Source organism: Medicago truncatula, chromosome 4 (genome assembly GCF_003473485.1).
Source record: "Medicago truncatula cultivar Jemalong A17 chromosome 4, MtrunA17r5.0-ANR, whole genome shotgun sequence".
NCBI classification, from domain to species: domain Eukaryota; kingdom Viridiplantae; phylum Streptophyta; class Magnoliopsida; order Fabales; family Fabaceae; genus Medicago; species Medicago truncatula.
The window spans coordinates 60,527,503-60,539,546 of NC_053045.1; the positions used below are offsets into that span (position 1 = coordinate 60,527,503).

The following is a 12,044-nucleotide window of genomic DNA, read 5'->3' on the forward strand; positions in this document are numbered from 1 at the left end:
TGAAGAAGTCTGACTGGAACATGTTTTGAGAATTGTGAGAATTAAGCTTTTAGCTTTGATTATATCATAAACTGTTTTGTGAATTGCAAGAACCTTACACTATTGATTTGTGACACACTATTGATTTGCGAGAACCTCACACTATTGATAAAAATGCTAGAACATATGCTAATTTGAAATCTGTTGTGACAGACTGCTAATTTTAATATAAAATATCAGACATGTTGTATTATGTGGGCATACAACCATGCTTACTCTAAAGAAACTGATTTGGCTCGTGAAGTTAACGCGAACAGGTTTTAATCAAGAACACAGAATACATAATCTAATTTTGGAGATATCAGGAAGTCATTAATGGTTTATTCCTGCTGTTCGCATCTTGTATTTTCTGTTTTTTTTACTGGTTTTGGTGTACAGAAGAATAATAAAGTTTCAAATTTGGCATGCTTACACCTTGAACTTTTTGCGTAATGCAATATTAACCATTTTGACTGTCAAATTTAAAGTTTTCATTAAGCAAATCAAAGTCACATAATATAAGCTCAGACCAAACACACAATGCATAACACCAAAATTCTGTCAGTCACCATTATCACTCACCAAAACCTGAAGAAAATCACACCAATTTCTCTTCACAGTGTTTTTTTGTTGCTGTTAAGTTTTATGAAGTGATTGAAGAACAGCAGAAAAATTTGCAGTCAAGAATAAGAATGAATTGTATAGCAGAATAACTTTTTTATTCTCATTTCATATAATATTGGACAATACAATTGATTTGATGCTAATACAAAACTAACTCTAACTGAAAATTACAATGAGAACATTCAAACTACGCCATTTAGAAATAAAAACAATGAGTAATCCCTGTAATTGCTAAAGATCTCATTTCATTCTTCTTGCTATAAATTTCTTCCTCTTCCGATATCACATCTTCAATCTGAACAGTTTGGAGCACAAATTCCGTAAGTTTGAATCCATCTTTCCAGGCCTATAAGCACTCACACAACCATCATTTAAGAACCCTTGTCCCCTGTACCGCTTTTGACATCAGAATACTATCCATTAAGTTAGAATGTCTGGTTTCATACAACCTGATACAATCAACCTATTTCTCCAAATAAGACTGCAACTCTGTTCATGAATCTACCCTCAACTTGTTTCTCCCATCTGAAATCAGAAGGCCTTGTTTCATAAAATTGAATTCAAAAACAATCTTAGTGAAGACAATAATATACATGAGGCAAAACTCTTGAATTCTAGTTATAGTGCCTAATAAATAATCTCAGTGAAGACAAGAATATACATGAGGCAAAACTAAATTTTTAAATTCTAGTTATAGTGCCTAATTTTATTACATTTCCAATCCATAACTAAACTGCAACATGCTCATAATTCAACGTTAGGATAGACATATAAGTTTTATACAAGTTTTATTGGGTTTGGACCTCCTCTTCAAATTCTAAACATCAGGCATGAGTTCCTCTTTCAGCTTCCACACAATGATAAAACACCAAACAAAAATTAATACGAATAAAGCATATTTTCAGAATTAGGCTACACTCCTACATTCAAAAAAGTTTATCACATAAGTATTTTTACAGTATATTGGTTTTGAAATTTGTGTTCCATAAGTGTGTCAAAGGCTTCACTCATAGTTATCATATTAAGAAGTGGTCTACCTTAAATCGGGTCATATGTACAAAACTTTTCTATAACTCAATTCTCAGTCAAGGTGGCATTTACTATACACAAAGCACAAATTTGTGCACCATACACAAGTTTGGCATTTACTTCTCAACCCTATTTCTGACAAGAATAATCTCAGTGAATCAATTCATTCTCAGTTTCAAAATTCATTGTTACAACATATATATATAAATGGAACCATTAACTCTTCAATAACCAAGAAAAATTATCTAAAAACTGAAAAAGGTGAATGAGAAAGGGGAAGAGGTTAAATTACCATGTTTGGGGATTACAGATTGAGCTTCGATTGACAAGAGCTGAGAAAATGAAACCCTCAATTAAACAAAGAGTACGGTGAGGAGGAAACGGAAAAGGGAAAGATGGCGGTGAGGAACAAAGGTCAATGACAGTGAGGAAAGGAACAAAGTAACATCGAAAGATGATTTTGCAGAGGGAAAAGTGTCACGTGAGTTTCTAATTGTTATATTTAGCGAGATATATGAGCCGTAGGATTTGTTTAATTAAGCGGTTGAGATTTGGTGTAAGTCTTTGGACTTACACCTGGTGTCAACGGATCCTGTCTCTATATATATATATATATATGTATGTATACGGAGTAAACACGGGATAAATACGAGATAAATATATTTATTATAAAACTCTATACTTTTATTCTAAAATCAATTATTTTTAATAGTTTATTTCTAATGAAAATGCAACATACTCAACATAAAATGAAAAAGATATTATATCTCACTAGATATTTCAGCATAAAACTCATACACAAAACAAATATAGATAATTATTTAAAATTATTTTTTTAATATCGTAGAAATGATATATATTATGATATCCATAGTTATTAGCATAAAGAATTTGCAACAGAAGTATGATGCAATTATTTTAACAGATTTTTGCATATAAAATAAACTAAAATTTTATAGAAATATTATATTAAAGTTTTTTTTTAAATAGTCCATATAAGGTTTTCACTACCAAAATTACCTAAAAAGTGTATAATTGGTATTTGGTACACGTGACTCAATTTGATTGCTAATCTAATATATGCACATAGATAATGAACGTAACGACTGCCAAACTCATTGTATAACCCTTGTGGTCTACATGTTGTAAATAAAGGAGCAAATACTATTATGCAGATAGTATTTGTTGCTTAAATGGAGCACATGTCAAAATTTAGAAAAAACTTTCAAATTAATTATGCATATAGAAAAATAAAGGAGCGAGTATGTTTAAACCACTTTGTGGTCTACAATCGTGTTATCAGATTGAAAGCCAAATTCTTGATAATTATACATCTTAATAACAACTACACTACACATGTAAGTTTTAGTATTTTTAGGTTATGATATTGTCGTACCACCTATTATCCATTACTACACTACTTTGTAGTCAATCAACCAATGTGCAATATTGAAAGTATATGTTTTTACATGGAACTCATGTTTATCGCTTATCAATAAATTAAATTTCGTATACAAAAATATTTTAACAGATTTTCACATATAAATAAAGTTTTTTTTTTTTTTTTATAGAAAATACGATATTAAAGTTGATTTTTTTTTTTATAATACTTCATGTAACACACAAACACCTTAAAAAATTTCATATAACTTAATTTATTTATTAATTTGAATGTTACATGTTTTTCTAAATAAAATATAAATAATCTTTTTTTAAGATATTTCAATACAAATATACGTGAACATATGATCTTTTTACGAGAATGTGTCAATATATATGTTTATTTATGAAATTTAATGCATACTATATATTTTAATGATATATGTGAGTGAATGTCCTATATATGAATAGAATATATGTAAGTATATATATTTTTTACGGAAATATGTCAATATATATTTATGTACTAGCTATAATGCAAACTATATAAAAAATCGTTTTGTTTCAACCATAGGTAAAATAATATGTAAAAAAAGTAAAATGACTTGTGGACTTGTGGCAAAATGATATGTTTTAGGATATTATTGAAGCCCAAACCCAAATAAATCACATAAACTTAACTATTAGTAAGCTGCACCAGTCCTTGGATTTTTAGTCGCCACCTACTTTCTTTCATCTCTCTCTTCATGCGTTCCTTCTTTTCTTCCACCATTTCATTTATTCTTATTATATTTCCTTGAATTAACATCACTTTATTTCTACACTAAATATTAGTAATGTTATTTTCTTATAAGTGTTTTTTAACAAAAATCATCTTATAATTGTTCCCTTTATACCTCCATGGATGTTGTTGGATCGACCCTAACATTACTTAACCTATAAATTATGCTAAACATTAAACCCTCTAATTCATCCTATACTATATTGTTATATTTACAGCTGCTTGCTGGGCCTTCGCAACTGCTGCTGCAATAGAATCAACTTTGAGAGTCTACAAAGAGATTTATGTCTTTATAAGTAAGCAGGAGTTACTTGACAAATGTTATAACGTAACCGATGTGGTGGATGGTTGGAGCGATCCAATGACTATGTGTATAGAAATGAAATTTGTTTGGAGGATGATTATCTCTATGAGGGAATTCATAGATACCCATACCATAAGAAAAACTTGGTACTCTTTCAATTTTATAACAAATTATAAGATTTATAATTACTACTATTTATTTATTTTGGTTTTATTTATTTAACACAATACTTGTTACAAGTTGGAAAGTGGTGTATCTTTATTGATGGATACAAGCAATGTGCAATGAAATGAATTAAGTTTGGCAAAAGTGATTGTACAACAGCCTGCTTCTAGACGTGTGTTCCGGCACCAACTACCAGGAGTATAAGAAGGTTAGATATTTAATGATTGTTAAGGACTTGTAATTAAGAATTCATGAATAATATAATGTGATTGTTTATTGAGATAAGTTTTTTTGATCTGTGTTTTGTCTCTTGTTTAACAATAATAAAATTCTGAAAATGTTAAAGTATATTCGATGTAAATTATTGTTTATTTAGATAAATTATTGTTTTTGCATAAAGAAAAATAATGTATGAATATTTATACGAGGAATGCTAACAACACACATTTTAACACACACTTTTCAACACACTCTCTTTGATCGATTAAAATTCACATGGATCTCACCAAATTATGTGGGTCCCGTATAAATTTGATGGATCACATGTGAATTTTAACCAATCAAAAAGAGTGTATTGAAAAATGTGTGTTGCTAACATTTCTCTCATAACATATGAAGAGCATTTAGATCATTGCTCATGACATGTTTCCAACATTCATGATGAACAACTTTCTTAAAAGAAGTTGGTTATTGATTGACAATGATAGTAGAAATTAAGGCTTAACAGGAAGAGAAAGCATTGTTAGAATTAGTTTTCTATTGGTCGATTTTTGTTCTTGTTTCTTGTTTGTTCTTAGGCATGTATATGTGCTTTCCTCGATAGTGGGACTGTTTTTTTTTTTTGTATGGGTGTTTGCTATGTTTTTACCTGCATGTTATAGGGCTTTTTGTATCGTGTTTCATCCTTCTTGCCTTAAGAGGGGTGTGGTGTTTTTGAATAAAGTATTGGTTGTTAAAAAAAACTAATAATAATAAAATAATTACATTTTCTTTAGGGTGAGATTATCGATGCAGATAATTTGGATCAATGTTATCATTGGATCTTACAGAATTCTTGGGATGATGATTAGGGTAATGAAGGTTACTTTATGTCGAGAAGGAACAAATGAATTAGACGAGGACAATGTAACATCGCAAGTAATTGCTTGTATCCGCTTATTAAGTAGATTCCTTTAGAGAGACTCGACTCTTAATATTTTATTTTATTTTGAATTGATGTTTCTTTTATAAGTATAATATTGTTTATGAAAGTTTTTTTGGTGGTGGCTGGGATTTGAACCCAGACCTTGCATATATTATGCATTGTCAGTGTTGGCATAACTTCTTTTAAATAATTATTAATTTATTACTTATCAGTAAACTAAATTTGTATTCAAAATCATTTTAACAGATTTTCACGTATAAATAAAGATTTTTATAAAAATACTATATTAAAGTTTTTTATTTTTAATACTTCGTGTAACACACTAACACCTTAAAAAACTTCATATAACTTAATTTATTTATTAATTTGAACGTCATATATTTTTGTAAATAAAAATAAATATTTGTTTTTTAAGATATATCAATACAAATATATGTGAAGATATGTTTTTTCTAACGAGAATGTGTTAGTGTATGTTTATTTTTAAATTTTAATGCTGATGAATAGCTTATAGCTTATATATGAATAAAAATATATGTGAGTATATATACTTTTTACGGAAATATGTTAATATATATTCATGAACTACAATGCAAACAATATATTAATAAAATTATTTTTTGAGTGATGTATTAATTAAATATATGTGAGCATATGGTATATATTCATAAAATTAATGTAAGTATATGTTTTTACATGCGATCCATATTTATCACTTACCAATAAATTAAATTTTGTATTAAAAAACATTTTAACGAATTTTCACATATAAATAAAGTTTTTTTTTAATTTTTTTATTTTATAGAAATACTATATTAAAGTTGGTTTTTTATTTGTAATACTTCATGTAACACCAACACCTTAAAAAAAACTTAATATAACTTAATTTATTTATTAATTTAAATGTTATATGTTTTTCTAAATAAAATATAAATAATCTTTTTTTAAGATATTTCAATATACGTGAACATATGATCTTTTTACGAGAATGTGTCAATATATATGTTTATTTATGAAACTTAATGCATACTATATATTTTAATGATATATGTGAGTGAATGTCCTATATATGAATAGAATATATGTAAGTATATATATTTTTTACGGAAATATATCGATATATATTTATGTTCTAACTATAACGCAAACTATATAAAAAATCGTTTTGTTTCAACCATAGGTAAAATAGGTAAAATAATATGTAAAAAAGGTAAAATGACTTGTGGACTTGTGGCAAGATGATATGTTTTAGGATATTATTGAAGCCCAAACCCAAATAAATCACATAAACTTAACTATTAGTAAGCTGCACCAGTCCTTGGGATTTTTAGTCGCCACCTACTTTCTTTCATCTCTCTCTTCATGCGTTCCTTCTTTTCTTCCACCATTTCATTTATTCTTATCATATTTCCTTGAATTAACGTCACTTTATTTCTACACTAAATATTAGTAATGTTATTTTCTTGTAAGTGTTTTTTAACAAATATCATCTTATAATTATTCCCTTTAGGCCTCCATGGGTGTTGTTGGACCGACCCTAGCATTACTTAACCTACAAATTATCCTAAACATTAAATCCTCTAATTCATCCTAACCTATATTGTTATATTTACAGCTGCTTGCTGGGCCTTCGCAACTGCTGCTGCAATAGAATCAACTTTGAGAATCTACAAAGAGATTTATGTCTTTATAAGTAAGCAGGAGTTACTTGACAAATATTATAACGTAACCGATGTGGTGGATGGTTGGAGCGAGCCAATGACTATGTGTATAGAAATGAAATTTGTTTGGAGGATGATTATCTCTATGAGGGAATCATAGATACCCATACCATAAGAAGAACTTGGTACTCTTTCAATTTTATAACAAATTATAAGATTTATAATTACTACTATTTATTTATTTTGGTTTTATTTATTTAGCACAATACTTGTTACAAGTTGGAAAGTGGTGTATCTTTATTGATGGATACAAGCAACGTGCAACGAAATGAATTAAGTTTGGCAAAAGTGATTGTACAACAGCCTGCTTCTGTAGACATGTGTTCCGGCACCGACTACCAGGAGTATAAGAAGGTTAGATATTTGATGATTGTTAAGGACTTGTAATTAAGAATTCATGAATAATATAATGTGATTGTTTATTGAGATAAGTTTTTTTGGTCTGTGTTTTGTCTCTTGTTTAACAACAATTATTTAGATAAATTATTGTTTTTGCATAAAGAAAAATAATGTATGAATATTTATACGAGGAATGCTAACAACACACATTTTAACACACACTTTTCAACACACTCTCTTTGATTGATTAAAATTCACATGGATCTCACCAAATTATGTGGGTCCCGTATAAATTTGATGGATCATATGTGAATTTTAACCAATCAAAAAGAGTGTATTGAAAAATGTGTGTTGCTAACATTTCTCTCATAACATATGAAGAGCATTTAGATCATTGCTCATGACATGTTTCCAACATTCATGATGAACAACTTTCTTAAAAGAAGTTGGTTCTTGATTGACAATGATAGTAGAAATTAATGCTTAACAGGAAGAGAAAACGTTGTCATAACACATAAAATCAGATAATGGATATAAAGCATTGTTAGAATTAGTTTGCTATTGGTCGATTTTTGTTCTTGTTTCTTGTTTGTTCTTAGGCATGTATATGTGCTTTCCTCGACAGTGGGACTGTTTTTTTTTTTTTTGTATGAGTGTTTGCTATGTTTTTACCTGCATGTTATAGGGCTTTTTGTATCGTGTTTCGTCCTTCTTGCCTTAAGAGGTGTGGTGTTTTTGAATAAAGTATTGGTTGTTAAAAAAAACTAATAATAATAAAATAATTACATTTTCTTTAGGGTGAGATTATCGATGCAGATAATTTGGATCAATGTTATCATTGGATCTTACAGAATTCTTGGGGTGATGATTAGGGTAATGAAGGTTACTTTATGTTGAGAAGGAACAAATGAATTAGATGAGGACAATGTAACATCCAAGTAATTGCTGGTATCCTCTTATTAGTTAGATTCCTTTTGAGATGTTTCTTTTATAAGTATAATATTGTTTATGAAAGCTTTTTTGGTGGTGGCTGGGATTTGAACCCAGACCTTGCATATATTATGCATTGTGAGTGTTGACATAGCTTCTTTTAAATAATTGTTAATTTATCACTTATCAGTAAACTAAATTTTGTATTCAAAATCAGTTTAACAGATTTTCACGTATAAATAAATATTTTTTTAAAAATACTATATTAAAGTTTTTTATTTTTAATACTTCGTGTAACACACTAACACCTTAAAAAACTTCATATAACTTAATTTATTTATTAATTTGAACGTCATATATTTTTGTAAATAAAAATAAATAGTTGTTTTTTAAGATATATCAATACAAATATATGTGAAGATATGTTTTTTCTAACGAGAATGTGTTAGTGTATGTTTATTTTTAAATTTTAATGCTAATGAATAGCTTATAGCTTATATATGAATAAAAATATATGTGAGTATATATACTTTTTACGGAAATATGTTTTTTTTTATGAAGAAGCTAAAATGGAATATATTACTGAACGCCTGAATATTTCAGCACAAGAAGTGCTAAAAACCCAACTGAAAAATATCAAATACAATCAAAGAAATCTGGGGAACAAAAACAGGAAAAACCAAAAAAGAGAGCTACCCTGTTACATAATAATTCGCAAGCAAGGTAAAGGATTTAACCACCAAGAATGGTAGGAGAAAACAAAACTAGGACGATTAGCTTTCAGCCACCAGTAAGATTGAAGCTTAACTTTATCTAGCAATTGATTAATCGAAGCTTCTGTTTGGTGAAAAACCCGAGCATTCCTTTCAAGCCAAATCACCCACACACAAGATAACCATATAAGATGAAAAGCGGAGCGATTGTTTTTTGAGAAGCCTCCTAAGGTGCCAAATTGATACAAATGGTCTGGCACATGTTCAGGAAACACTATGTGGTAACTAAGCCAATGAGAAATACAATACCAAAGTTTACCAAAAAAATCACAGGAGAGGAATAAATGTTTTGCATCCTCCAGCATACCGCATCCACCCACGCATAACTGAGCATTTGGAAGTAAAATGTGTCTTTTAATTAGATTGTCCGTTGTTGGTAATCTATCCCGCAACAAGCGCCAAGCAAAGAGACTAATTTTCAGGGGAACTTCCTTGTTCCAAATTTCTGACGTGTGAGTTGCTGACAAGTTGTTGCTGATTGGTGTTAACAGATGGTTATAAGCACTTGTGACATTATAATTGTTGGAAGCATGTAAGTGCCAAATCCACCTGTCATAATGATTAGGCTGCAAAACAATATTAGTTAAAATATCACAACACTCCCGCACCTTCTCCTCCTCCCAAGAAAACAAACGACGCCGCCACTTCCAAGCTTCCCCCTCTTCTCCCCACCCAAGCGAATACATTTCAGCCACCGTTGCCATTTTATTAATAGCAAGATCAAAAGGACGGCCAAAACTATTCTTCAACACTAATCCATCAATCCAAGGATCCCACCAAAATAAAGTATGAGCATCGTCGCCTACCTCCCGCCCAACATTATCATCAAACCACCGCCCACCTCCCACACCAGCCCCATTTTTTATATTTATTAAATTATTCCACCAAACAGAATTAAATCGCCCATCCTCTGCGATTATACCTCCTACCTCCCCATATCTACCTGCTAAAACTCTATACCACAAACTCCTATTTTCAACCCGCATACGCCAACACCATTTACCAAGTAATGCCAAGTTAAACTCCCGAATCCTCCGCACTCCTAAACCTCCATCCTCCTTTTTGGAACAAATAGTGTCCCAGTTAATCCAAGAAATTTTCCTAACCTCCTCATAACCCCTCCAAAAAAAACAATTAAAAATAGATTCAATAGAGGAAATGATACCTGCGGGAGCTTTGAAGAAGGAAAGAAAGTAGACCGGAAGAGAGGACAAGACAGACTTTAGAAGAACTAATCGGCCACCCAATGATAGATTTTTACTCTTCCAACCCGATAATCTGGATTTAATATGGTCAATCAAGGGTTGCCAAAATTTTAATTTGCGAGGATCACCACCTATAGGCAGCCCCAGATAAAGAAAAGGAAATCTGCCCAATTTGCAATGAAGAACAGAAATATGTTAATATATATTCATGATCTATAATGCAAACAATATATTAATAAAATTATTTTTTGAGTGATGTATTAATTAAATATATGTGAGCATATGGTATATATTCATAAAATTAATGTAAGTATATGTTTTTACACGCAACCCATATTTATCACTTACCAATAAATTAAATTTTGTATTAAAAAACATTTTAACGAATTTTCACATATAAATAAAGTTTTTTTTTTTTTTTTCTTTTTTTTATAGAAATACTATATTAAAGTTGGTTTTTTATTTGTAATTCTTCATGTAACACCAACACCTTAAAAAAAACTTAATATAACTTAATTTATTTATTAATTTAAATGTTATATGTTTTTCTAAATAAAAATAAATAGTAATTTTTAGAGATATATCAATATAGATATATGCAAAGATATATTCATCAATGCCCATGTCCTAAAGAATGTCTCATATTAACTTGTTCGAACAACGCGTTATTTGTGTTCAACGCGGGTCTCTCGACTAGTAGACAAATGAACGTTAACATGGTGTGAACTCAAAAATAGTGTAAATATTTATGCACACTTGTTTTTTCATTCCACCGTGGTAGTTCATTAAAAATACGTTACCATGGTAACCTTTACCTCGTAGACATGGATTGTCCTTCTTCTTTAGTATAAGAGATATACAAAAATAATATGTAAACTTAAAGTGTATGTACTTTGCAATGGTAGGTAATACGAAACTTTTTTGTTATAAAAGAATTGATTTGCTCGTAAGTGACTTAAGAACATTTGCTAAAGATTTAAAAATAAAAATAATTGATAACTTTAATGTAAAAAAAGTTTTTTTTTTTTTTATATTCTAATGTGTTGGATAAAACAAATCCCAAAATAAAATTCATTTTAACTTTTTATCATGTGTCCGCACTTGTTAGCATTTCTCGTAAAAGAATTACACTATCATGTTGGCAGTACTTTTATACCAATCTTTACAAGAGAAATAAAATGAGGTTTATTGCAAAAAATATACTCAATTCCGTCATATTTATAAACAAAAAAACAACTTTTTAGATATATCCAATAATTAATGTATCTAACTCATAAATGTGATCAAATACATTAATTATTCAATATATCTAAAGAGTCATTTTTTGCTTATAAATATGACCGAATTGAGTATATAATAGGAGATTTTAAGATGGGTGGAATAGCATGAGCTATATACTAATTAATTAAAGCATCGTCTTGATTTTGATAAAGATAATGTTATGTGCATGTGCACGATTGCCGATAAAAAAAGAAGAGGAGTGGTATTTGTACAACTTTTGTGACAACCACTTTTTCTCTCTTTTTATTGGATAAAAAAATAGAGAGAATGAAGAAGAGAGAGAATAAAAATACATGTGAGCATAAGAGAGAGTTGTCACAAAAATTATTAAAAAGTGGATGTACAAATAT

At 29.4% G+C, this 12,044-nt stretch overlaps 1 long non-coding RNA gene across 1 annotated transcript; it reads right to left on the minus strand.

Annotated features, from left to right (window-relative positions):
* Nucleotides 1-718: 718 nt before the first annotated feature.
* On the minus strand, nucleotides 719-2,232 carry LOC120580195 (uncharacterized). Its single transcript, XR_005645885.1, has 2 exons — nucleotides 1,964-2,232; nucleotides 719-1,167 (listed from the first exon to the last, which is right to left on the minus strand). It is a non-coding gene; the product is annotated as an uncharacterized lncRNA (long non-coding RNA).
* Nucleotides 2,233-12,044: the final 9,812 nt, after the last annotated feature.